This window comes from Hevea brasiliensis, chromosome 8 (assembly GCF_030052815.1).
Source record: "Hevea brasiliensis isolate MT/VB/25A 57/8 chromosome 8, ASM3005281v1, whole genome shotgun sequence".
Taxonomy (NCBI): Eukaryota; Viridiplantae; Streptophyta; class Magnoliopsida; order Malpighiales; family Euphorbiaceae; genus Hevea; species Hevea brasiliensis.
This window is the reverse complement of record NC_079500.1, coordinates 7,873,628-7,900,033: the sequence shown is the minus strand read 5'-3', so window position 1 is coordinate 7,900,033 and position 26,406 is coordinate 7,873,628. Positions and strand designations below refer to the sequence as shown.

General features: G+C 34.7%; 1 long non-coding RNA gene and 1 pseudogene across 1 annotated transcript; both read left to right on the top strand.

Annotated features, from left to right (window-relative positions):
• Positions 1-12,020: 12,020 nt before the first annotated feature.
• Positions 12,021-13,908, top strand: LOC131182474 (uncharacterized). Its single transcript, XR_009150785.1, has 3 exons — positions 12,021-12,699; positions 13,146-13,203; positions 13,776-13,908. It is a non-coding gene; the product is annotated as an uncharacterized LOC131182474 (long non-coding RNA).
• A 7,072-nt stretch (positions 13,909-20,980) lies between these two features.
• On the top strand, positions 20,981-25,612 carry LOC131182002 (E3 ubiquitin-protein ligase UPL5-like; annotated as a pseudogene).
• Positions 25,613-26,406: the final 794 nt, after the last annotated feature.

Here is a 26,406-nt window from a genome sequence, read left to right as displayed (position 1 = left end):
TTTAATTAAATCAAAAGCCACGAAAGTAAAAATTAATTTAATTAAAACACACCAATGAGACACCCGAAAAATAATCTAAGGAATTTTAGATTAATCTCTTTTAAAGTCATAGATACCCATTTATTGGATAAATTGGATAAAACCTGATTAATTGAAGTGTGAAAACTAAAATTCTAGAATCGTATTTTAATTAATTGTCTATATTATATTAGTTTTAATTAGTCCTTGCAATTGCTTTACTTTTTATTCCTCTTTTATTTATTTAGTCAATTTTTGATAGTTTAAATAATTCAAATAATTATAGTTTGATAGTTTAAATAATTCAAATAATTCAAAGGCTACCCACATTTCCTGGAGTTTGAGAAATGAAACCAGGAGGCATTTTCATATACACCTCCTCATCTAAGTCACCGTGCAAAAATGCATTTTGCACATCCATCTGATTAATTTCCTAATTTTTTGCGACTGCAACAGCAAGAAAAGTGCAGACCGTAGTCATCTTTGCTGTGGAAGCAAACGTTTCATGATAATCGATTCCTTCAACTTGCTTATTGCAGTATCACTAAGCGTGCTTTACAACGTTCTATACTCCCATCGGGTGATACTTAATTTTATAGACCCACTTGCTTCCAATTGTTTTCTTTCCAGAGGCAAGTCTTCTACGAATCCATGTACCATTGCCTTCTAGAGCTTGTATCTCTTTTCTCATTGCTTCTCTCAACATTCCTTCTTTATTGCCTCTGCATAAGTATTAGGCTCATGTCTTGCGGTGATACCACCAAAATGAATGATGTTGCAAGGAGAATTTATCATAATTCACAAAAAGTGCTATAGGATAAGAAATACACGAGGAGTTTGATTGGAGCAGCGAACTCGTTGATGGGCTTACTTGAACAATATGAGTTACATAATCCTTCAAACAAGCCAGAAGGCTGCCTTGTCCTATGTCCCCTACCAAGGTGCTCCTCTACACCATCAACCCCTTCTATGCCATCACCATCACTATCTCTATTTTCTTCATTGACAGCAATTACTTCCTCTTCCTCACTTCGCTCCTCTTGATCCTCAATAACATCAGAACCCAAATTTATATTTCTATTTTTAGTTAGCTCCATATCTACAATATTCTTTTCAGCAAAAGGAAATTCGGTTTCAACAAAAACCACATCCCTAGAAACAAAATAGTCACTTTTCTCCAAATAATACAATCTCCATCCTTTCTTCTCAAAAGGGTATCCTACGAAAACACACTTCCTGCTTCTACTTGCAAACTTATCGTTATTTTGATTCAAATTATGCGCATAGCAAAGGCACCCAAAGGTGCTAATATGCTTATAAGAAGGAGGCTCTCCAAAAAGAATTTCATATGGTGTTTTACCATCCAACACCATAGAGGGAGTTTGGTTAATTAAGTAACCAGCTGTAAGCACACACTCACCCCAAAATTCAATAGGCAAATTTACTTGGAATCGCAAAGTTCTTGCCACATTAAGAATATGGAGATGTTTTCTTTCAACTCGCCCATTTTGTTGTGGTGTATTGACGAATGATGTTTGATGCAATATACCATGTTCCTCAAAATAATTCTTCAAATAGACAAATTCACTTCCATTGTCACTTCTAAGAATTTTTACATTTTTTTCAAATTGTCTTTGAATCATCATAATAAATTTTCTAAGAACATAAGCAACCTTATCTTTCTCATTCGGCAAGTACATTCAAATAGCACGAGAACAATCATCAACTATTATTAAAAAATAAATTGCACCACAAGATGCTGGAACTCTATAATATGACACCCCTCACTCGTCTACAGTGTAGCCGAGCAAGGCATGTCACACTCGGTGCCGGAGCACCCTATCTTATCTTACTTTATCCCTTTAAAAATTTTGAATTCGTTATATTTTAAAATAAATTAAATTCATAAGAGAAACTAACAAAGTTTCCCCTAATTTGTTACCGTTTGGCGTGTCTCTGGTTGGTCTCTTCTGGATATAGGTCTGGGCCTAGGTCTCCTACTTTGATCAAAAGTCTTACTTAACTGTTCTCTAGGCCTCTTATTACTAGACTGAGCAAAATCTCTTTTCTGTTGATTGCCACTCCTATTCTGTTCCTCTTCATAGACACAAGTAATATATTTCTTTCTGAACTCTATCAAAAAGAAATCCCAAATCTATAGTTGGCGGTACTACCTTGGTTACAATATCCCACTAACGATGCGACTTCTTGTAGCAATGAAACTACACACTCCAAACTCTGTTCTAGGGTACAAAGGAGCTGCTGTATTTCAGTCCTTTCTATCCAATACTTCGCAGCTGTAGAATCATCTTCCTTTCTGCCTTTGAAATCTATAGCCCCATACTTTCTAATTTTTCCCAAAGGTGATTTCTGTTGTGATTGGGGTTGCGGAACTACCTCAGTAATCTGTTTAAAGTACTCAGTCATCTGCTCCCATCAAACTTGTTGGGGTTGTGCAAGCCCCTCTAACACTGGCACAGTAGGACCTCTCCTGTCTCCAACATCACTCTCGGTCGGGGGATGATTTTCTACTTCCTCTTCTACTGCTTTTTGTGACTCAGGGTCCATACCTTAACCTAAAATAACCAGAGAAAATAGATTTGTATTAGTGTCACCTCGACTCTTATGAATGCAATGCATGTTATGCACACAATCTTATTCTATCTATCGATGCCTAGGAATGCCTAAACCGTGCTCTGACACCAATATTGAATACATCGGGGCTAACAATGAGAAGTTCTACCCCAAGAAAATGTGGCCATTGTAACAAGTGACATAAAGGTGTATTAGCAGAAAGAATACAAGTAACGATGGAAAAGATTGTGTATATGTATCTTTGTCTTATTCTGGAGATACTACATCTATTTATACATGAGAATATGAGCTAATTTTGACAAGAATAATAATTACTATAATTATACTAAACTAATCTCCTATAATCATGCTAATTCTTTGTAATTATACTAAACAAATCTCCTATAATCATGCAAAGACAGATTTTCCTATAATTATGCTAACACCCCCTCTCAAACTCAAGGTGGTATACGGGTGCCAACTTGAGTTTGTAAGAGATCTGAAAGTGAGCGGGAGGATGCGTTTTGGTGAATATATCAGCGGTTTGGTGACACGAGGAGGTATCAAACATATAGTGCCATGAGTAACATAATGACGTACAAAATAATAATCAATTTCAATGTGTTTGGTACACTCATGAAATACATTATTATGAGAAATCTGTATGACACTTCTATTATCGCAATGAAGCATCTTGGCAGAAGAATGAATGACACCCAAATCAGTTAATAACCATCATAACCAAAGTAATTCAAATGTAGCATCAACAAGAGCACGATATTCAGTTTCTATGCTAGAACGTGCAATAATAGTTTGCTTTTTGCTACGCCAAAAGATAAGAGAATTGATGTCCCAAAATATGTCCAAGAGGGGGGTGAATTGGACTTTAAAAACAATTTTTCGATTCTTGTTCAAAACCTTTGAAAAATTATAGCTTGGTTCAACCTAATTTTATACTGTGAAATATGTGCAATACTGCTCAATTGATAAGTTGATACAAAGTTGGCTCATAAGCATTCAGTATACTGATCTAACAGGATATGTTGGCATTCAGTAAGAATTTCAGTAATCTGAATAAAATCACAACACAACAAGCGAGCGATAAGCAGAATATATTAGTTGGCGGATATAACGATAAGCAAATTATATCGGACATCAGTGATTCAACGATAAACAAATTATCTCGGTTTGCGTGAGTTAACGATGCAGTATCAATTTTCATCTCAGCAAAAACACTTCAATCAGAAAATTAGAATGCATAAATGTAAAGAGTAAGGGTTGAGAAAATTGAACACTGAATTTTTATGGTGGTTCGGCTCAACTAGCCTACATCCACTCTCTCAAAGATCCCACTTTGAGTCTTCACTCCACTAATCTTCTCTTTTAAAGGCAAGAGACAAAAGCCCTTTACAAATCTTCTCACCAAAGCTTTTACAAGTAGCTTCACACTTCTACCAAGTGTTATCCCAAACATTTTTCACAATCAAGCTTCAATAGGTGCTTGAATGACCTCTCATAAATGCTAAGAAAGTGTTTAAAACTCAATCTCACTCAATACAATAGAATCTATAAATAAGAGATGAGTAGGTAAGCCAATGATGAGCAATAAAAATAATTTGAACACTTTGAATGAAAGCTTTAATGAACTTAAAAGGTTAGAAATAGTAGAGAGACTTTCATTCAGTGCAAAATGGCCAAGAGTAAGTGTATTTATAGCTTTGGATCATTTCTGACCGTTTGAGAACTCATTTGAACGTTACAATTTCAAATTTCAAGAAAATAGCTATTATTTTGTCTTTTTCTGCGATGTTGTGCAGAGTTGAGATAGTTAGCATACCAGAACAAGTAGCAAACCAGTTAGCATACCAAAATAAGTAGCAAACCAGTTAGTATATTGGGAAAACTTTTCTGCATAAATTTGAAAATTTGAAAACTTTAAAACTTTACACCAAATCATAATCAAATACTTTTAGGCCATTGATGATATTTAAAAGAAAATAATTGAGGGATTAAAAATAAGTATCATTGGCTTCTACTCCTTAATTCTTTTCACAAGCAATCATAAAAGTTAAAACTAACTTCTATACTACATGTACCTTCAAATTTGATCTTCAATGCAGCTTTGGAAGGTAACCTTTTCTTTCTTTATCTCCTTTGATTCATCCTGTGTTATCTTAAAATGTCATTTTTTCTTTAAAAGCACAAATCCATCATGAATTCCTTGAGTCTTTGTTCTTTAAGAAGCACAACACTTAAAACAAGGTTAGTTTGATTCTAGTTGAGTTTTGTTATCATCAAAATCTATGCTCCTTTGAGCTCATGGGGTCAACAAGAATCACCCAAGAAGAAACAATAACCATTGTAGAAGCGTATGCATTAGATCATCGGCCCAATCAGCATCAGTAGCGGATAATACTAGGGAGATGTTAAAAGATAAGTGGATACCATTAAAAAGTGTGCCTTTGTTATAACGAAGGATTAGTATTGCGAGAGAAATGAGTTGAGCGGAGCGGACATAAACCGGTTGACAAGATGAACAACATATAAAATATTAGGTTGAAAGCAGTGAGATAAACAAGACTCGACAAGCTATCAATATAAAGTAGGATCATCAAGAGGAGTGCCATCAAGAGGTGTAAGTTTGCAATTGAGCCCCATCAGGGTTGATACTGTTGTGCTATCAGTGATGCAAAAACATTCAAGTAAAAAATTCATTTCATTTCCAAAAGATCATATCACATCATTTGGACGATCTTAAAAGATCTTATTACATCGGTTAGGCGAATGAGAGAGATCGAGAAATGAGAGGACTGATGCAAGAGGTAGAGATCGGAATAATAACCCTAAAAAGGGAATGGTAACAATGGGAAGATTGGAAAAGCCAGGAATGACCCGTGAGATTGGAGAACTCAGGGGTTTAAATAACTTCCGGTCAGAACTTTCAATTAACTCTCTTCATCATCAGATCCGAGTTAGTTAAAGCATTGCAGGCATGATCAGATCCTCACCACACATCTCATTTGCAAGGACGCACTCCTAGCATAAGCGCCAAAGCGATTAAAGCGACTCTGTACATCCCAATCTCCACCGTTGATCATAATCATAAGGATGGATCCAGAGCCCTCGGATCAAAAAGCAAACTACAGATTCGATGCTTTTTTTTCCCAGCTTTTGGATCCATTTCGTAAGGAGAGACCCTCGACTGTTGGATTAAGGGGAGAAAGAACAAATATTCTGAACGGAATCCCAACCCTCCATTTTGATTCTCTTTAATTCTCAGACATCAGATTATGTCCTTTTGAATCTGAGCCCTCCGTCTCCCCCTAATAAGATCCTGACCCTTCATTTTGGACACTCGTTCCCTATAAATACTTGCATGCAACACTATAGAAAGGGAGAAAAAAAGAAGGTGGTATTATCGTGGAAAGACTCTGGACTTTGATTCAGTCTTCTTGCTTGTCATTTGGAGCTTTCAAAGTGTTGAGAAACTTTAGAAACTAATTTTCTGAAGTATTTCATCCAAAGGAGCCTGAGATTTTCATTTTCAGTTCCTATGCATCACCCTGTGAAACCATCTTCACTCCGCCCCATTCCCACCGCCCTAGTATCTGTGCATTACTTTCCGAGCTCAACTTCGTCCGATCTGTTCTCATTACCTCAAGTAAGCTCAAGTTCTTGGTATCGGCTTTCATACGCAAGATTTGTGGATACAGTCGACTCACATGTCTCCTCAACTTTCCACGGTAGCGTCTAAACTGTTATTTTGTTGAATACCCTTGGTTTGTTCTCTCCAGTTTCCTTTTAAAGTTTCTTTTATACCCAGTCACATTAAGTCTCATAATAGGTTATCTAGGCCTGAAGTTATTTCATGTGCCTTCTTTTTCTATTCATTCGCAAATTCCATCTATCGTCACTTAGTTTTCATTCCCTTCTAGAGTAAACCTTCAAGTCCTAGGCGACTGGTACTTACTCTAAAGAATATTGGCTGGGGTACTTTAACATGAGAGTTTGTGGTCTAAATAAATGAAAAATTATCAAGGAAGATAGGTGTAGCACAGGGCGGCTCGGGTGGAAATAAGATTAGGTCAAATAAATAAGTTATGAGATCGAACCTTGGAATGAACTGAGTCGATAAGACAATAAATCGGGAATTAAGGTAAGTTCGGATCGAGCGGCGACTAAAAGAGATCGGATGTCGCAAATCAAAGAGTTTTGATAAAGCGATCATGTGGAAGATCGACAGGAGTTGGTCTTTCGTCCACTATCTAGTTATAAGGTCATATAGGCTAGGAAAAGCTTTACGGTTTCTTGCGCCTTGGTACTTCATTCCCATATAAAATGGGTCAAGAAGGACCCTTTACGAGAATCCTTAGTTTAAAGTTCTTATAAACGCCATTCTAATAAACACATTAAGAGATCGGGAGAGTTCTTACTCGAACTCGATTTAATTTTAAAGCAACACATTAAGAGATCGGGGAGAGTTCTTGCAGAACTCGATCTAATTTTTAATGCAGCACATTAAGAGATCGGGGGAAAGTTCTTACCAGAACTCAGTCTAATTTTTTTTAACGCAACACATTAAGAGATCGGGGGAGAGTTCTTACCTGAACTCAGTCTAATCTTTAACGGAATGCACTAAGAGATCGGGGAAGAGTTCTTACCCGAGTTCTCAACTTTAATTCTTAACACTAAGAGATCGGGGGAGAGTTCTTGCAGTTCTCAATTTAAATTCTTAATACTAAGAGATTGGGGAGAGTTCTTGCAGAGTTCTCAATTTAAGTTCTTAATACACTAAGAGATCGGGGAGAGTTGAGTTCTTGCAGAGTTCTTAACAAATTCTTAACACTAAGAGATCGGGAGAGTTCTTGCAGAGTTCTCAACTTAAATTCTTACTACTAAGAGATCATGGGAGAGTTGTAACACCCACGATTTTTATATATTATTATTGGGCTTCGTGTAGGTATCTTCAATTCGGAAATTCGGCGGTTGTCGGATCGTGAATTTCCGTCGAACAGACCGACTCTGGAAAAGTCTCCGAATTGGATAGAGGTGTTGACTACCCCACCATTGTCAGACGTCCCGAGAGCGTTCCCGAAGACGGACTTGGCAAAGGTAAACCCGAACCTTGCTTTTTCGTAATTTTCTAGTGCTTAAATAGGATTAAAACTCCATAAAATATTAATGGTAGCTTAGAAAATTATGATTCTTTTTGCAATAGCTTAATAATATTGCTAAGGACCGCGGGGCAAAGTTTTAGAATTTTTAGAGCTTATTTGGGCAGTTTTTGCAAAAATGGTCAATTATAAGGACTAAATTGAAATTTTACATGTTGTGATGGATGATTGAATTGGTGGGCCCAGGAGAGCTGTGTGATGTGATTGAGTTGTGGACATATGGATTTTGAATATAGAAGTGTGTTTTGAGCCCTTTGCGAGTTGGGTAGGTCCTAGGTATAGGGAGACTCTGCGGATTTTAACACGACTTAGGACGTATTGATCTTTTTCTTTGTTTGTATTGAGTCAAATTTATTAAATGATTGTAATAAAATTGTCAGGTGAGCCGGGACAGCCTTCTTCCTCCACCCAGCCGCCACAGTGATTGTCGTCAAGTCTGTGAGTAGAATATTAATTTTAATTGTAATTTCGATATTATTATATGTTCAAGCATGCCCATGCATCACTTATATGCATATATTTATGTAATTAAACTCTAGGCACGATTTATGTTGCATTCATAACTGTTGATGTGCCATGGATGTTGTTGTGGTAATTTGGAGCAGTGTGCGTGCGTTGGCGTGCGTGTGATGTGGTGTGGACTATGGATAGGACGGGGTAGTCACGGCTTGAGTAATTCGCTGGGACCAGATCCTTAGATTGGTAGTCACGGCTTGAGTAATTATCTGGGACCCTCTATTTGGTTATTAAGTGTAATTCCGAGCTTGAGTAATTGGCACGGGTTGGATTTAAGAGAGCTGTATAGGGGATCAGCTCCCATATGTTATGATTGATACTACAGGGTGTGTGAGTGCTCCAAATTACCTTTTTGATGCTATGATGTGAATTTATTGCTGATGTTGCACTTCATTCCACAGGTTGCATTAGTTTTAGATAGTTATAGAGATTATGGTTAAAATTGATATTTTACTCTCTGAGTCGAACGCTCACTCCTGTTCAAAAATTTTTACAGGCCACAGGAGGATATTTTGTTCTGGGTTAACCTGCTTTTCTACCTCGCAGGTTGTTTATCAATATTGTGTAATTTTAATTACTCCTAGAATTTCCGCATGTGTTAGCAGTAATTATTTGAATTTGGTCTGTAATATTATTATCATGATGGACCTGTAAACTTAATATCCTATGTCTGTTTTGATGGATTGGATGAGGGAGCTGAGCTCCCGTTTATTATTATGTTGATGAGTATGTGGAGGGTGAGCTGAACTCCCCAATTGACTATATATTGTGTTTACAGGTCGGGTGAGTCGATAACTCCCCGTTGGGAAGTCCATTTTATGGCCGGACTCTGTCCGTTTGTTTTCTTGATATTGGGCCCAAATGGGCCTTAGAGTTGGGTTAATGAATAGTTAAGGCTTACTACGGGCCTCGGGGGCTTTAGGGCGCCAGTGTCCTAGTCTTGGTCGGCCCATAGGTTGGGTCGTGACAAATGTGGTATCAGAGCTTAGGCTCCAGATTCTTAGGGAATGTTTGTCTAAAATATCGGGAAGAGTCTACTAGGAGTCACATGCGGAGTATAGGATTCTGTTTCGTCTTTTCCTGTAATTCTTTGTTTCTAGATTCTACGTTATACCTCGGGAAATATAAGATTACCTCAGTTAGTGTCTTGATTTTCGTGGAGTACACAGAAATGTGAAATAAAGTTAGTAGACATGTGAGGTCTATCATGAGGATACCACTACTGGCAGTCATCAGTAGATGACCCAGTCAGAATAAGTTTGTGATAATAGAAGATTCAGGAGAGATAAGAAATTAGGAGACCTAGTCTGTCAGGACGTATCGTAGTAACTATACAATATTCTCGATGTCTGCTCTGTAAGCTGCAGATCTGATGCAACATGAGATTATTGTGTAAGCTGCGTGCATCCGTGGTGCTCCATAATGAGGGTGTTTGAGATAGCTTGTTTTAGTACGATTATGCGAGCGAGTTCTATATTTGCAGAGGAGTTGGGAACTCCTGGCTAAGAGTCTAGAGTTAGAATATTGAAAGGTCACAGTTGGGTGATAACTAGAGTCAGTGACTCAGTTACCCCAGCATGAGCTAGAGTTACATCAAGAGTTGCCATCAGACCAGAGGTTTCGGACTAGTTGCAAAGTAAAGGTGACACTTATAGAGTGAGAATAGTATACCTTGTGTGTATCAGTATGGAATAAAGTACAACTCTACTACCTAGAGAAGGTCGAAACTATGAATTGATGATTTATAGAGCTATGATATGATAAAAGAGTCATTAACTTGACATGGTTCTGGCAAGGTGGTAGATGTAGTACCTTTGTTGCAGCAAGTTAGGATATAGTCCTATCTTTTCAGAATGGATCGAAGGTTATTACTGATAATGATGACTTATGGAATAGTGTCCCAGATGGGACTGTAGAGTGTGGTAGAGAGTAGTTGGCTCGGGTATCCTGGAGAGGATACAAGTTCCATTATAGGAATCATATATAATCAGATCACGATGGATGTAAATCCTTTGAATTGGATGACGGGTTTGGGTGCCCGAAATCTTAAGTTTTGGAATTGAGTAAACATGGAAAATAATAATAATAATAAAATAATAATAAACAAAATTACTGCAGAATCAGTTCTCGAGGTAGTAAGGGTATTATGTAAGCTAAAGGATAAGAATAGAGATCATACAATAAAAGTATGACTGTAATTTGCTGAGTTTCTTTCTAATTTCAAATTATTCAAAACAATAGTATAATCTAATTATAATAGTGTTAAGAGTAATAAATTAGCGAAGATAAATCACAGAAGGCCAATGGATAAAGAAAGTGCAGAATGAAAGTTTGGGCAATTGATTGCAGATGCAATATAATCTAAATGCTAGTGGAAGTACTAGCTAGAGTGGTCAAAGGACCAAATCTGAGTAGCACAGATATATGATAACGCGATAGAGACTCTGAAAGATATAGTTAGCAAATGCTGCTTTTATGTTAGGAAGAAGAATGGAACCAGGGATAGAATAGTCAAGTTCTATTTTGGATAAGACAAAGGAAATAAATGAAAGGACAACCTAAAGAGCGCATAATAAAAGGAACAAAGTTAAGATATAGGATAGGCTAAGTGTTATTCTTGGCAAGGAGAATGACAAGGATGGAAAACCCAAAATGGGACCACATTAGTGAGAAAAGTGATGGAGGCATGGAATACAATAATAATGAGTAAATGTTAGAAGGTGTGCGATGGTATTGCGGACTACCTAAATAGGTAGAGAAAGAGAAGTTAGTAAGCAGTAAGTTGAATAAAAGTCAGTCTAAGGGATCAAATAGGTATGATGAGAGGAAAAGAATGATAGATAATGACACATAGGTTTTAAGTTAGACTTTTGAGATAGTGAGAAGGTAGTTAGAGGTTCGTTATGAATGTCAGGCAAACATTTTTAGTATGATCAACAGAATCACTTTGTAGTGAAGCAATAACGACAGGACAATAGTAGGGGTAGAACGAAAAGTGACAAGTCTGGATGGTTATAAATCACTAGAAAGTTCAAGGATCAAATTAATGACCCTAGATAAGGGTGGAATTAGTGTTGGAAGAATTTATTAGTGAGAGAAATCTTTCAGGAATCAACAAAAGTTAAGGGCACAATAAAAACGATGATAGATATGAATCATAGGTCGAGTATAAGTAAAGTTAATGAATAGTTAAGGCTTACTACGGGCCTCGGGGGCTTTAGGCTGGCCCAGGTCCTAGTGCCGGTCCGGCCCATAGGTTGGGTCGTGACAAATGTGGGAGTTCCAGCTTCCATAATATCGGCAGAGGGCCCATTCACTTCTCGTTTTGGAGAAAGTTGCGGGAGGCACTTGACACACGATTGAACTTGATGCGGCTTTCCACCCTCAGACAGACGGACAGTCCGAAAGGACAATCCAAACACTGGAAGACATGCTTCGCATGAGTGTTTTGGATTTTGGAGGTCGATGGGATGATCAACTAGCTTTGGTGGAGTTTGCCTACAACAACAGTTACCATTCCAGCATAGGAGTAGCACCCTATGAGGCACTATATGGAAGAAAGTGTAGGTCTCCTCTGTGTTGGACAGAAATGGGAGAAGCGAGGGTGCATGATGTAGACCTAGTGTAGTACACTTCAGAGATAGTTCCTTTAATCAGGGAACGATTGAAAACAGCTTTCAGTAGGCCAAAGAGTTCTGCAGACCCCAGACGGAGGATGTGGAGTTTGCGATGGCGACTATGTATTCCTGAAGGTTTCTCCAATGAAGGGAGTCATGATATTTGGAAAGAAGGGCAAGTTGGCACCTCGGTATATTGGACCTTTTGAGGTTACTGATAGAGTTGGAGCAGTTGCCTACCGGTTGGAACTACCACCCAACCTTTCTCACGTTCATCCCGTATTTCACATCTCCCTGCTCAGGAAGTACATCCTAGATCCTCCCCATGTACTACGGCAGGATGTAATAGAGCTAAAAGAGAACTTGACCTTTGAGGAGCAACCTGTAGCCATAGTGGACTACCAAGTGAGACAGCTAAGATCAAAACTGATCCCTATGGTTAAGGTTTTGTAGAGGAGTCAGTCAGTGGAAGAGTGCACCTGGGAGTCAGAACGGGACATGCGTAGCAAGTACCCTTATCTGTTCAATGTGTGATCATGTACTTTATTCTGCCTTGTGTAAAATTCGAGGACGAATTTTCTGTAAGGGGGGAAGAATGTAACACCCCTGATTTTTTATATATTATTATTGGGCTTCGTGTAGGTATCTTCAATTCGCGGAAATTCGACAGTTGTCCGGATCTGTGAATTTCCGTCCAGACAGACCAGCTACCGGAAAAGTCTCCGAATTGGATCGAGGTTTTGACTACCCCACCATTGTCAGACGTCCCGAGCGCGTTCCCGAAGTCGGAATTGGCAAAGGTAAACCCGAACCTTGCTTTTTCGTAATTTTCTAGTGCTTAAATAGGATTAAAACTCCATAAAATATTAATGGTAGCTTAGAAAATTATGATTCTTTTTGCAATAGCTTAATAATATTGCTAAGGACCATGGGCAAAGTTTTAGAATTTTTAGAGCTTATTTGGGCAGTTTTTGCAAAAATGGTCAATTATAAGGACTAAATTGAAATTTTACATGTTGTGATGGATGATTGAATTGGTGGGCCCAGGAGGGGCTGTGTGATGTGATTGAGTTGTGGACATATGGATTTTGAATATAGAAGTGTGTTTTGAGCCCTTTTGCAGGTTGGGTAGGTCCTAGGTATAGGGGAGACTCTGCCGGATTTTCGGCACGACTTAGGACGTATTGATCTTTTTCTTTGTTTGTATTGAGTCAAATTTATTAAATGATTGTAATAAAATTGTCAGGTGAGCCGGGACAGCCTTCTTCCTCCACCCAGCCGCCACAGTGATTGTCGTCAAGTCTGTGAGTAGAATATTAATTTTAATTGTAATTTCGATATTATTATATGTTCAAGCATGCCCATGCATCACTTATATGCATATATTTATGTAATTAAACTCTAGGCACGATTTATGTTGCATTCATAACTGTTGATGTGCCATGGATGTTGTTGTGGTAATTTGGAGCAGTGTGCGTGCGTTGGCGTGCGTGTGATGTGGTGTGGACTATGGATAGGACGGGGTAGTCACGGCTTGAGTAATTCGCTGGGACCCGATCCTTCGAGGGGTAGTCACGGCTTGAGTAATTCGCTGGGACCCTCGATTTGGTTATTAAGTGGAAGTCCGAGCTTGAGTAATTGGCACGGGTTGGATTTAAGAGAGTCAGATAGGATCAGCTCCCATATGTTATGATTGATACTACAGGGTGTGTGAGTGCTCCAAATTACCTTTTTGATGCTATGATGTGAATTTATTGCTGATGTTGCACTTCATTCCACAGGTTGCATTAGTTTTAGATAGTTATAGAGATTATGGTTAAAATTGATATTTTACTCTCTGAGTCGAACGCTCACTCCTGTTCAAAAATTTTTACAGGCCACAGGAGGATATTTTGTTCTGGGTTAACCTGCTTTTCTACCTCGCAGGTTGTTTATCAATATTGTGTAATTTTAATTACTCCTAGAATTTCCGCATGTGTTAGCAGTAATTATTTGAATTTGGTCTGTAATATTATTATCATGATGGACCTGTAAACTTAATATCCTATGTCTGTTTTGATGGATTGGATGAGGGAGCTGAGCTCCCGTTTATTATTATGTTGATGAGTATGTGGAGGGTGAGCTGAACTCCCCAATTGACTATATATTGTGTTTACAGGTCGGGTGAGTCGATAACTCCCCGTTGGGAAGTCCATTTTATGGCCGGACTCTGTCCGTTTGTTTTCTTGATATTGGGCCCAAATGGGCCTTAGAGTTGGGTTAATGAATAGTTAAGGCTTACTACGGGCCTCGGGGGCTTTAGGCTGGCCCAGGTCCTAGTGCCGGTCCGGCCCATAGGTTGGGTCGTGACAAGAGTTCTTACCCGAGTTCTCGACTTAAATTCTTAAATACACTAAGAGATCGGGGGAGAGTTCTTACCCGAATTCTCGGTCAAAATCTTAATAAAATATGTGGAGATCGGAGGAGAATTCTTACCTGAAATCTTCCGCTTAAATTTTAACAGAATATATTAAGAGATCGGGAGAGAGTTCTTACCCGAATTCCCTTAGCTTAAATCCAAACTAAAATATCACAACTACAATATTCGAATTAACCCCCAACAAAAATCCATTACACAACACCTATTCACTGAAAGGTCATCTCATGTACTCGTGTTCTTGGGCAGCCCTAAATAGTGAAATATCAAATATTCCTTTTATCCGCACAAAGGATTAACATCATCATTCTACCCCCTAAATTATCAATTTATAAAAAGCACAACATTAAATCTGCTTACCCTCGTTGAGGGACGAGGTGGGGTGCCTAACACCTTCCCGCCGTATACGGACCCCGAATCTAGAATCTTTGTTTTCAAAGTGTATATTAATTTTTAAAAAAATAGTTTGCTTTAATTTCCCTCAAAATTAAAGTGGCGACTCCTCATTTTTCACATTTAGGTGAGAATTCTTCCGGCGACCTCAAAACCCTTGCGACAGGCGAGTTGTTGTCTGTTAAAGGATTGGAGCTTGAAGACCTAAATGAGTTGTTGTGCAGATATGTAATTACTACAACTTTACAGCTCGACAATAAAAGTAATCCTCTGATGTCTTGGTTCCCAAAGGTACTTGGAATATGAAGTGTATAATTTTTTAATCATGATTTTTAATTTGACTTGGATTGGAGCTTGAGCTTAAAACTTTATAGTCGTAAAGATGATTTAATAGCATTGAATCAGAGCTCATCGGTTTTAAAGCATGATTACTAATTCACTTTCCTAATTAAATGCAGGAATGGAAATTTCCTAAAGTGCATGATGCAAAATTGTATGAGATGCTCATTGATTGGTCTAAATATCTGAACAAGAATCTGTGTATGCGATTCAAAAATCAGCAAATTACTGAGATCCTAGAGCACTGCAGCATTGGTTATGCAAGTTATGTGGAGCTATATTCAATACACAAAACCCCCTTTTCCTAGCGTGCCCAAATGATCCTAATAGGTTTTATCCTAATCATGGTACGCTTGCACTGCTTTTGATTGCTTAACTGACATTTTTTTGTTACTGTTTCTTTCTTTCTTCTTAATCTTGACAAAATCAATTCGCTAATCTGTCGTAATGCTTTGTATATAAATTTGGATTATGATTCAAAAATAAAATCTGGAACTTGCAAGCAATTTGATTTTATAAGACAACTCAATACCACTTGGCTTTACCTATTTCCCCAAACTACTAAAGCGAAGAATTCTTAAGAGAATATGAGTTTCCCATGAAAAAGAAGAAGGAGAAAATCATAAAGCCTTTTTTTATTTGTACTTTTCATAAGCTAGACAATCTTATTAAATTAAAATGAGAAATCAGGAGAAACTTGGCATGCAACACAAATTAAGACCCAGCTAACAGATTTCCCCATTCACTCAATTTATGCATCACATGCTAAGTGAATAAAACCTAGCAAAGAAGTAAAAGATAGCTCAAGTTGCAAGAACAAAAACAAGAGGAGTGTCTTCAAAATTAACTCTACAGAATGTGAATTGATTGAATATCCTTGCTTTCATTATCTTGAAACTTCTTGATCTAGTTTTTTGTAATTGTAATTTATGATACAACTCAACTCAACTAAGCCTTTATCTCAAAAAATTTAGAGTCGGCTATATAGATTCGTTTTCTCCACTCTAAAAGATTTTGGGTTAAATCCTTAGAAATATATAATGCTTTTAGGTCATGTTGTACTACTCTCCTTCAAGTCAATTTAAGTCTACTTCTTTTTTTCTTTCTATCCTCTAACCTAATGTGCTCTACTTGTCTAACTGGAGCTTCTGTATGTCTATGCTTCACAATTGTAATTTATGATAAGATAAATTTTTTTGTAGTTGGGCTTATGAGGATGACAATTTTTTTATGATTGAAAATTGTGGGCAAAAATTATTCATAAATGTGTTGGTTTATTTTATATGGCTGGTGTTCAGCTTCTGCTGCTTAACCATCAGTAATGTCCATATTACTGTTGGTAGGTGTTTTATATGATTGATATCAGGCAAATTACTGAAAAATAATGACACACTTAACACTGCTGATAAGCTTATGCGCGTGGATTGGCTTCATGAATCACATATGCAGGTATGTTGGTGCATATATATTATTGAGTTTTCTCTCCCATTTATGTATCTACTCTGTTTATTTCCGTGTCCATAAATTTATATTACATTAAAAAATATAAATTTTTACTTAAAACACAAATATAAAACCATATTCTTTAGTTTCAAATATGCCATCTAAATAGATGGTAAAGGGCAACCCAGTGTAAAATACTCCACTATCTCTTCTAGAGTGAGAAGTGATTCTTAATAAAGAAAACTAATAAATTAAAAAATGCACAGAAGGGGATGCTTTACTTGTTACCAAAGAATGCCAGTGGAAGGAGATCATGTTATGGGAGTAGGTACGTTGTAAAGTTGCAATTTGATGAACTCTTTTGGGGTGATAGAAAGTTTTAAAGCAGTCCTTGACCAATTCTGCTTACATTTACTTTTTCTTTTTTTTTTTCTTTTTTTTTTTTAAAGCAGTCCTTGACCAATTCTGCAATTTTTTAAACTAAACACTTACCCATGCGTTGATGTAGATATTTTTTATTTTTTAAAAAATTATTAATGGAATAAATAATAAAAATGTAATATTTAAATTCAAAAAATATTAAAAATATGAAAAAAAAAATCTTACCTTGCAAATATTTATGAAAATCTTATTGACCATCTCAAGGTGCTTTGTTTTTTTTTTAACTTAGATATAATGATAGAGGTTTATAGTGATTTTATATTTTTATAGAATTTTTTTGGCTATTAAAATTAATAGAATTATATTTTTTATAGCTATTTTACTTGGTACTCATTCATGATTATGTATACTCATGACTGTGGCTTTTTATATGCCCTATTATATTCATTAATTATTTTTTATTTTACTTGTTATTATCCTATTTATATTTATATCAAAAATCAGTGACCTTATTTTATATCATAATTCCATTCTTTGCAATTATGATTCATATATATTAATTTTATTTAATTTTTATGTCAAGCATTAAAACTAAAAAGTCATACATTAATTGATATTAATAAGACTAATGAACTTCATTTAATATATATATATATATATATATATATATATATAAAATGTTTGTGTGTGAACTGAAAAGTTATATGTAACTGTTTAAAATTTTAAATATTTATAAATTATAATTATAACTGATTTTATAAGTTAAGGTCCAAACTCAAACATACTTTATTTAAATTTTTCTTTGAAAAGTTTTATTTGAACGAATAAATATATTTTTTCTTTAAAAATAAAACACATGTATTTATAGATTGATGACAAAAATAAATTACTATTAACTTAAAACATAAATATATAAAATCATGTTCATCAGTTTCCAATATGCCGTCTGAATAGATGATTATAAAAGAGATTTTTTCCTTTTTTTTTTGGCAAATAAATTTTTCCGTTTGAACATGCTCTTGGAAAACCACGCCGGTTTCTTTTTTCCGTTTGAGTATGACCGAGTCAAAGGGAAACATATTCAGAGTCGAGTACAACCCATTTTGGGTGAAATGGCAATAGTCTAAATCGAATTGAATTGTTTTAGTTTGGTAATTTAATTTAATTTTTAAAATAATTTAATTTAATTTTATTTGATTTTATATTTTAATATTTTTAATTATTTAAGTTAAGTTCAATTTTAGAGAGAAAAAATAATTGAATCAAATCGAATTAAATAATTTTATTAATTTTTGAATTAATTTATTTTTATGAGAAATTTATGAATTATATGTAATTTTTTATATATAAATTATTTAATTTTTTTGATTAACCGCTATTAAGTTTAAATTAATATCAAAATTAGACTAAATAACTTAAAAATTAAATCTAAATTAAAAAATATATAAACCTCAAAACCGATCAATTTAAAATGAATTAAACTGAAATAGAGTGCTTTAATTCAGTTCGATTTAATTTGAATTGAATGCTCACTCCTACTTTCAATTTGTGATACTCATAGGAATAGCGTAGGTATTGACAATTTCAACCTCTTGAAAACCCTTGTGAATTATTTTTTGTTAATTTATTTTTTAAAATATTTAAAATATTAAAAAATAGAAAAAAAAACATTTTTAAGGAAATAAATAAAATTTTAATTTAATTTTAATTTCTTATCAAAATTTAAATCTAATTGAAAAATCAAAGTTAAAATTAAATTTGTATATATTTTAGTATCACAAAAAAGAAATGATCTAAGTATATAAGAAAATGTAATAAATTTTAAGATTTTTTTTATCTTATACTAGTTTGTAATTATTATTAATTTTAATTAGTATTAAGTTTTCATCCTAAAATTAGAAAGGGAATAAAAACTTGCATTATATTTTAACACTAGAAGTATAATTAGTATTAAGTATTCATTTTATTGAATATTATTAAATTTTCAGAACATGATTTATTTTATTAACACTGATGACAGTAGAAACTATAGTCAATTTTCAAACCTATTAAGAGGCAGCTAAGATTTGACTCATTTATAATATCATTATATAAAAGGGATTTGACTTTAATATAATGGTTGTACCTACTCTTCTCTCTATTTTTATTTTCTCTTTTAGATTTTTTTAGGATTATCGGTATTTTTTTTGGTAGCTATTTTAGATTGATTTTTCTCTCATTTTATTTTTTTTTTAATAAACTCTTAGATCTGTATCCATTCTGAATAGATTTGATTTTCTCTCTTCAAATTTGTATCCTTTAATAATAGATCTGATATTCTCTTTCTAATATTTGAGTCATATTTCTCCTTATTATCAATATCTTATTTTCTTCTTATTATTAGAGATTTGTTTTCCTTCTTTAGCAGGATTTTTTTTATTTTGCAATTTGAAATATAATGTGAATTATTGATTTTTTTATTTTTTTTTAGAGATTCAAATATGGATAATAATTTTTTATTAATGGAGCTTAATAGTTAGCTATGGCAACGAGTCGGATTTTTGTGGGTACCCAATTCAATCGAATCCTAATAGAATAGGTTTAGATAGTATATAATCGGGTTTAAAATGGGTTCGGGTTTAAAATTTAATACTCGTGACGGGTTCGGGTCGGGTTCGAATTTTATATGTTAGGTATCCATTACCCGAACCCGTTTATATAAATATTTAATTAAATATAAAATATATGTTTTTTTAGTAATATTTATAAATTTTTATATATTTTATTTTATATAAAATAAATTTGAAAATTTTATGAAATTATTAAAATTTTAAAATATAAATTATTAATACAAATAATATTTTATAAAGATTATTACTTAAATATATAAAATTAAACGGATTCAGGTATTTTTCGAATAATAACAATCGAGTTTGGGACGGGTTCGGATTTTGAGAATATTAATTGAATTCGGATTCGGATAGGGTGATTTTTATGGATACTCTATTCGTTGCCATTCCTATTCATAGTGAAGCATATTACTGCGTTGACGTTTATAGTTTAATATCTTCTATAGGATCACTGAGGTAACAAGTTCCCATAAGGGACAATATAGAAGATTTTTCGGTTGATCCAAAATCAAAAAAGATATTTCCTATTCAGAAGTATTATATTCTATCTAAATATAATATTTTAATTATTTATATTTGTATTTTTTTCCTCTTGTAAGAATATTATATGATGCTCATTTTATTATTTTGATTAGTGAATTGTCAAATTTTATTTTAAAAAAAAAAAAATTTACTTTAATAATTATTAATTATTTTACTTTAAAATAATTTATAATTAAATATCTTATATTTAACCACATAACTTTAAGCAATTTCTTCTACTTTTCCCCATCGTCGATTCAAACCACAGCATAAAAGACGACCACATTTGAAAATAATGAATTTTATTTAATAAATAAGGAATAGATGATTGGCAAGGTCTATCTATTTCTTATTTATTAAATAATATTCTTGGCATCAACGTACATGGCACATTTGAAACTAATGAATATGGTTTTATATTTTTATAGAGATCAATTTTTATTTTTTCATGTTTATAAAGAATTGAACTGATGATTTTATATATATAAAAAAAAAACAAATATTTTAAGAATACATAATAATTCTTCGATCAATTTTGTTTTACATTTACTTTTTTTTTAATTACAAATTTTCAAATATATAAGACCTAAGGGAAAAAAATGAATTATGCATTTTTTTTTAATTTATCAATTTTAAACTTACATATTAACGTTAATATTGATAGTTCTATCAAATTTACATACTATCTTAAATTTAATATATATTTTCAGAAGGAAATTAATAAAAATATATTAATTATGTTTATCAAAATTTAATTAAAGTTGCTTGTAGACTTGCTTTTTATTATTTAAAAAAAAAAAAAAAACATAGAGATTGACTTTTAAGTTGTAAAAGAAAGAAACGGAATATTGAAGGGTATTGACTTTGACTGATTCAGTATACAGAACATAAAGCTTCCTTCCTAGCTAAGGCCATTCTCTCTACTCCTCTGAAAGCCGATCAAAGAATTGGTATCACCATTCCTTTGATCCACAGCGGATGGCAGAAGCTGATTCCAAACCTATCAGCATCTTCGTCGTCGTGATGATGGACGGTGGTCCATCCAGGTGGATTTCAGCAAATTCTAATGATACCATAAAATCTGTCCATTACCAAATTCGAGAGGTTTTCGGAATTCCGCTTACCCTACAGAAAATATATTGCTTTGGGAAGAGGCTAGAGTGGTGCCAGACACTTAAGGAGTGCTCAATTAAAAACTATGCTCGTCTCCAGGTAGTGCTTCGAAAGGATGGTGTAACTCGCCAGAATTCTTCTGAGGCTTTAAATTTGGTTTCGCAGATACGTGCTATGTGCCAGAGGAAATCGGTCGCCTTTGATTATGGATGCATAAGCAACAAAATAAGAGACCTTTTCTCCATTTTGAGGCAGCAGACGATGTTTCTTCTAGTTACTCTCCCTAGGTCTTTTGTTACGCTTTATGAAAATATCGAAGAGATTGGTGATGCGGTAATCAGATTTTTCTTGGATTCATTATTGAAGATGATGTTAGCAAAAGGTTGGCTTGATAAATGTGCATCTATACTTACACGATTATGCGTCGATCTTGGGTCGTATCATGGTGATGGTAGCCACCTGTATCTCTTATGCCGCACTCATCTAACAGAGTTGTTTGAAAAAGGTAATTATAAAATCAATTTCGAGTATCTTGAAGACCCAATAACAAGTATTCTTATCATTTTTAGAGAATTGGCAGAAAGCTTGTCTAGAGATTTGGATCGCAGGGCCACTCCATCCTCAGGCATCCAATATGTTCGTGACTTTAAGGCATTTTCACTCGTTTTATGTAATACCATTCATTTGCGAGTGGATTCCGCTTTACAATACTATCTGCGTTTTGAACGTACATTTTCTGACTTGCTTTCAAAGACGGAAGCGTACCTTGCTAATTTTGAACATTTCTCGTACATGGAATCTGCATATTGTGGATATTCTCAATATCTTACCATTCTGAAGGCATTGCATGTGATATCTAAACTCTGCAAGAGTAGTGAAGAACGCTTTTGGAATGTATTAAGAAACAAAAGGCTTTCACTGTTAGAACTAATAGCTAAAAGCACTGATAGAACCAATGATCACTTGTGGCTACTCGAGCGAAAGGATGTGATGGATAGTAAATCTAGGATGCATTTAGCCATGATGATGATGACTGTGAAAAGAATACATGATGTGGAGTTATATGAGATGCTCGTTTGGTCTGAAAACTGGACGCCAATCTGTATATGGCATTCAAAAATCAGCAAATTACAAATCGTGAAGTACAACAGTATTGGTTACGCCAGTTATGTGGAGCTATATTCAATCCTCAAAAGTCCCTTTTTCTGGCGTGCCCAAATGATCCTAAGAGGTTCTATCCTAATCCTGGTAAGCTTTCACTTCCTAAATTATTTGATTGACATTAACAAGTCAATGTTTGTTGCTTCCTCTCAAGTCTTGACATAATAAATTTACTAATCTCTTGCAATATTTTGTATATAATTTCAGAATATGATTCAAACATTAATTCTGTAACTTGCAAACAATTTGATTTTAGAAGTTGGTATGTGCTATGATCATTGTGTATATATAGTATCTTGGTTCACAACATCAAGAAGTGTGTGTGTGTATATATTAAAGAGCCATAAATTGGGAATGTATGTAGTATTTATTTATTTATTTTTTTACATACGCAGCAATTGAGCCCAAAGCCTTAGACCTCGAGTGCTTTAAATTCGTTGGGAAGTTGGTTGCGATAGCTTTAATGTCTGAAATACAAATTGGTGTTGCCTTTGCCCATGTGTTTCTTATGCAACTGGCCGGAAGGAGGAAAATTTCACTAGAAGATGTAAGGGATCTAGATCCCTCCTTGCATAGTTGGTGCAAGGAGATCATAGATGGTGAGTTCATTGACTCTGAAGTTCTAGAATTCCCTGAAGCTTTGTTGGGGTGCCAATGGAGGACAGAACTGAGCTATGTGAATAGCAAAAGTAGCAGGGAGGCTTATGTTGATCATCTAATTCAACACCGTTTTGTCGCATCTATCTCTGAGCAAGTATCATTTTTCATACAAGGATTTGATAGTGTTTTTGGTACATCAATCGCAAGTTGTTGTCTGTTAAAGGACTGGAGCTTGAAGACCTTAATGAGTCGCTGTGCGGATACGTAATTACTACAACTTTACAGCTCGACAATAAAAGTAATCCCCTGATGTCTCGGTTCCCAAAGGTATTTGGAATACGAAGTGCATAAGTTTTGAATCATGATTTTTAATTTGACTTGGATTGGAGCTTGAACTTAAAACTTTATAGTCGTAAAGATGATTTAATAGCACTGAATTAGAGCTCATCCGTTTTGAAGCATGATTACTAATTCACTTTCCTAATTAAATGCAGGCATGGCAATTTCCTAAAATACATGATGCAAAATTATATGAGATGCTCATTGTTTGGTCTAAAAATCTGAGCAAGAATCTGTATATGCAATTCAAAAATCAGCAAGTTACAGATCCTGGAGTACTGCAGCATTGGTTATGCAAGTTATGTGGAGCTATATTCAATCCACAAAACCCCCTTTTCCTAGCGTGCCCAAATGATCCTAATAGGTTTTATCCTAATCATGGTACGCTTGCACTGCCTTTGATTACTTAACTGACATTTATTTGTTACTGTTTGTTTCTACCTTCTCAATCTTGACATAATCAATTCACTAATCTGTTGTAATGCTTTGTTATATAATTTTGGATTATGATTCAAACATTAAATCTGGAACTTGCAAGCAATTTGATTTCAAAAGTTGGTTTGAGCTATGATCACTATGTATATATATTAGTATCCCGGTTCATGACATCAAGAATAGCGTATGTACGTAGTATTTATTTATTTTTTATTTAAATACACAGCAATTGAGCTCGAACCCTTCCACTTCGATTGCTTGGAATTTGTTGGGAAGTTGGTTGCATTAGCTTTGATGTACGAAGTACAAGTGGGTGTTGCCTTCGCCCATTTGTTTCTTTTGCAACTGGCTGGAAGAAGGAAAATTTCACTAGAAGATGTAAAAGAGGTAGATCCTTACTTATATAGTTGGTGCAACAAGGTCATAGATGCTGAGCTCATTGACTCTGAAGTTCTAGAATTCGCTGAAGCTGAATTGGGGCGCCAATGGAGCACAGAACTAAGCCACGTGAATAGCAAACGTAGCAGGGAGTCTTATGTTGATCGTCTAATTCAACATCGCTTTGTCAAATCTATTTCTAATCAGCTATTATTTTTCAGAAAAGGATTTGATAATGTTTTTGGTACATCAATCGACCAGTTGTTCTCTTTTAACGGACGGGTCTTAAAGACTTTAATGAGTCACTATGCGGATGCACAATTAGTGGGACTTCACAACTCAACAAGAGAAAATTTTTGAACAATGACTGCAATAAAAGTGATACCTTGATGCATCGGTTCCAAAAGGTATGCGGAATAGGAAGTCCATAATTTCTGAAGCATGATTTTTCCTTTTAGTTTATTTGAATTCAATCGGTGATTGAACTTAGACTTCACAATTGTGGAGATTACTCTAAAACTATTAAGCTAAAGCTCATTGGCCTTGAACCATAATTACTAGTTCACTTTCCTAGTAAAATGCATACATGCTGTGAATTTTCTAAAACCAACTCATAGAAGCAATTTTACTTGGCAGGTAAGAAGACAGGGTCGCAAAATTACAAATTGGCGGAGGGGTGTGCGACTGGGGAGCGGGTCATTTGGATCAGTCTATGAAGGATTTGCGGCTGATGGATTCTTCTTTGCTGTGAGGGAACTTCTATTGCCAGATGGAGGGATTATTGACCTACTTGAGAAAGAGGTTGATTTATTATGTCAGCTCACCCATCCAAATATAGTTAAATACTTTGGCACAAGTAAGGATGAATCGAAGCTCTATGTTTTCCTCGAGCTTGTAAGTAAGGGCTCCCTTGAAAAGGTTTATAAAGAATTTCCGCTGCAGGATTCCCATGTGTCTGTGTACACGAAACAGATATTGAAAGGCTTGAATTATCTCCATGAGCGAAATGTTGTTTACAGGGACATCAAATGTGCCAATGTATTGGTGGATGAAAATGGATGTGTGAAAATTGCAGATTTTGGATTAGCAAAAGTAACCAACTTCAATGCAATCATTAAGTCCTGTAAAGGGACTGCATGCTGGATGGCTCCTGAGTTTTTTAATAGCAAGATAGCAGGAGGGTATGGGTTTCAAGCTGATATATGGAGCGTTGGGTGCACTGTATTGAGATGTTAACCGGAAAACCTCCATACTCTGATTTGGGTTTGGAAAAAGGTCAATTAATTTATCGGATTGGAAAAGGCCACCGACCTTCTCTTCCTGATTCTCTGTCAGATGATTCGCGAGACTTTATCCAGCAATGCCTACAAGTTAATCCAAAGGATCGTCCCACTGCTGCTGAGCTTTTAGAACATCCATTTGTAAATAAATAGGTGAATGCTTGCAGGCTGCAGCGACTCTCGTTCTTGACAAATTTGTATTAATTTCAGCTTAAATTGTGGCAGCTGAAACGTGATCAGCTGTGAGGAATTTTTTTTTTTCCAAGTTCTTTTATTAATATAGAAATCCTGGATTTCTAGGTCAGTTCTTTTTTTCTGTTTCATTTGTTCAATTGAGACTCAACTATGGAGACAGACTCTTCTAAATCAGCTCTTGTTATCAAACTTTTGCAAACTTGCATATTTTGTACTGGATCATAAATCCAAAGGGAGCAACATGCATAATTTACTAAACAAATCATGTTATTGAAGAATGTTTTTGTTTATTTTTTTAAGTTTGCTTATTTAATTTGTATAACTAATCTATCTATGCATATATAATAATATAATATAATAAAGCTAGTCTCAAAATAAATTTTACCAAAAAGTGATAAATGACACTCCATTAATTTTTTTTCATATTTTTTCATTTTACCTTTATTCTCCTAATAATTTTAAAATATAATTAGATGATAAATGTGACACCCCTTACCGGTCTACAGTGTAGCCGAGTAAGATATGTCACACAGTGTACCGGAATACCATATTTTATCTAAATTACTTTTAACCTTCCTTAATGTATTTCTTTATGGTGATGAAATGCAATTTATGAAATTTGACTCATTTAAGTCATTCATTGAAATTATAAATTCATTTGAGGTTCCGAAAATTTTATAGAAAATCTGGCAGAGTACCGGCTAAAAATGGATAAAACAGCTTTTTCTAACTCGTGAAAACACTTCTAATATATTTCCCATCATTCTCAAACTTCATTATTTCAATATAATCTTAATATTTCTCAAAACTTCTTCTATTTGACATTCATTCATTTCACATGTTAATTATGTACAAATCAAAAATAAATACTAAATTTTCATTTATAAACACAAATTACAAATA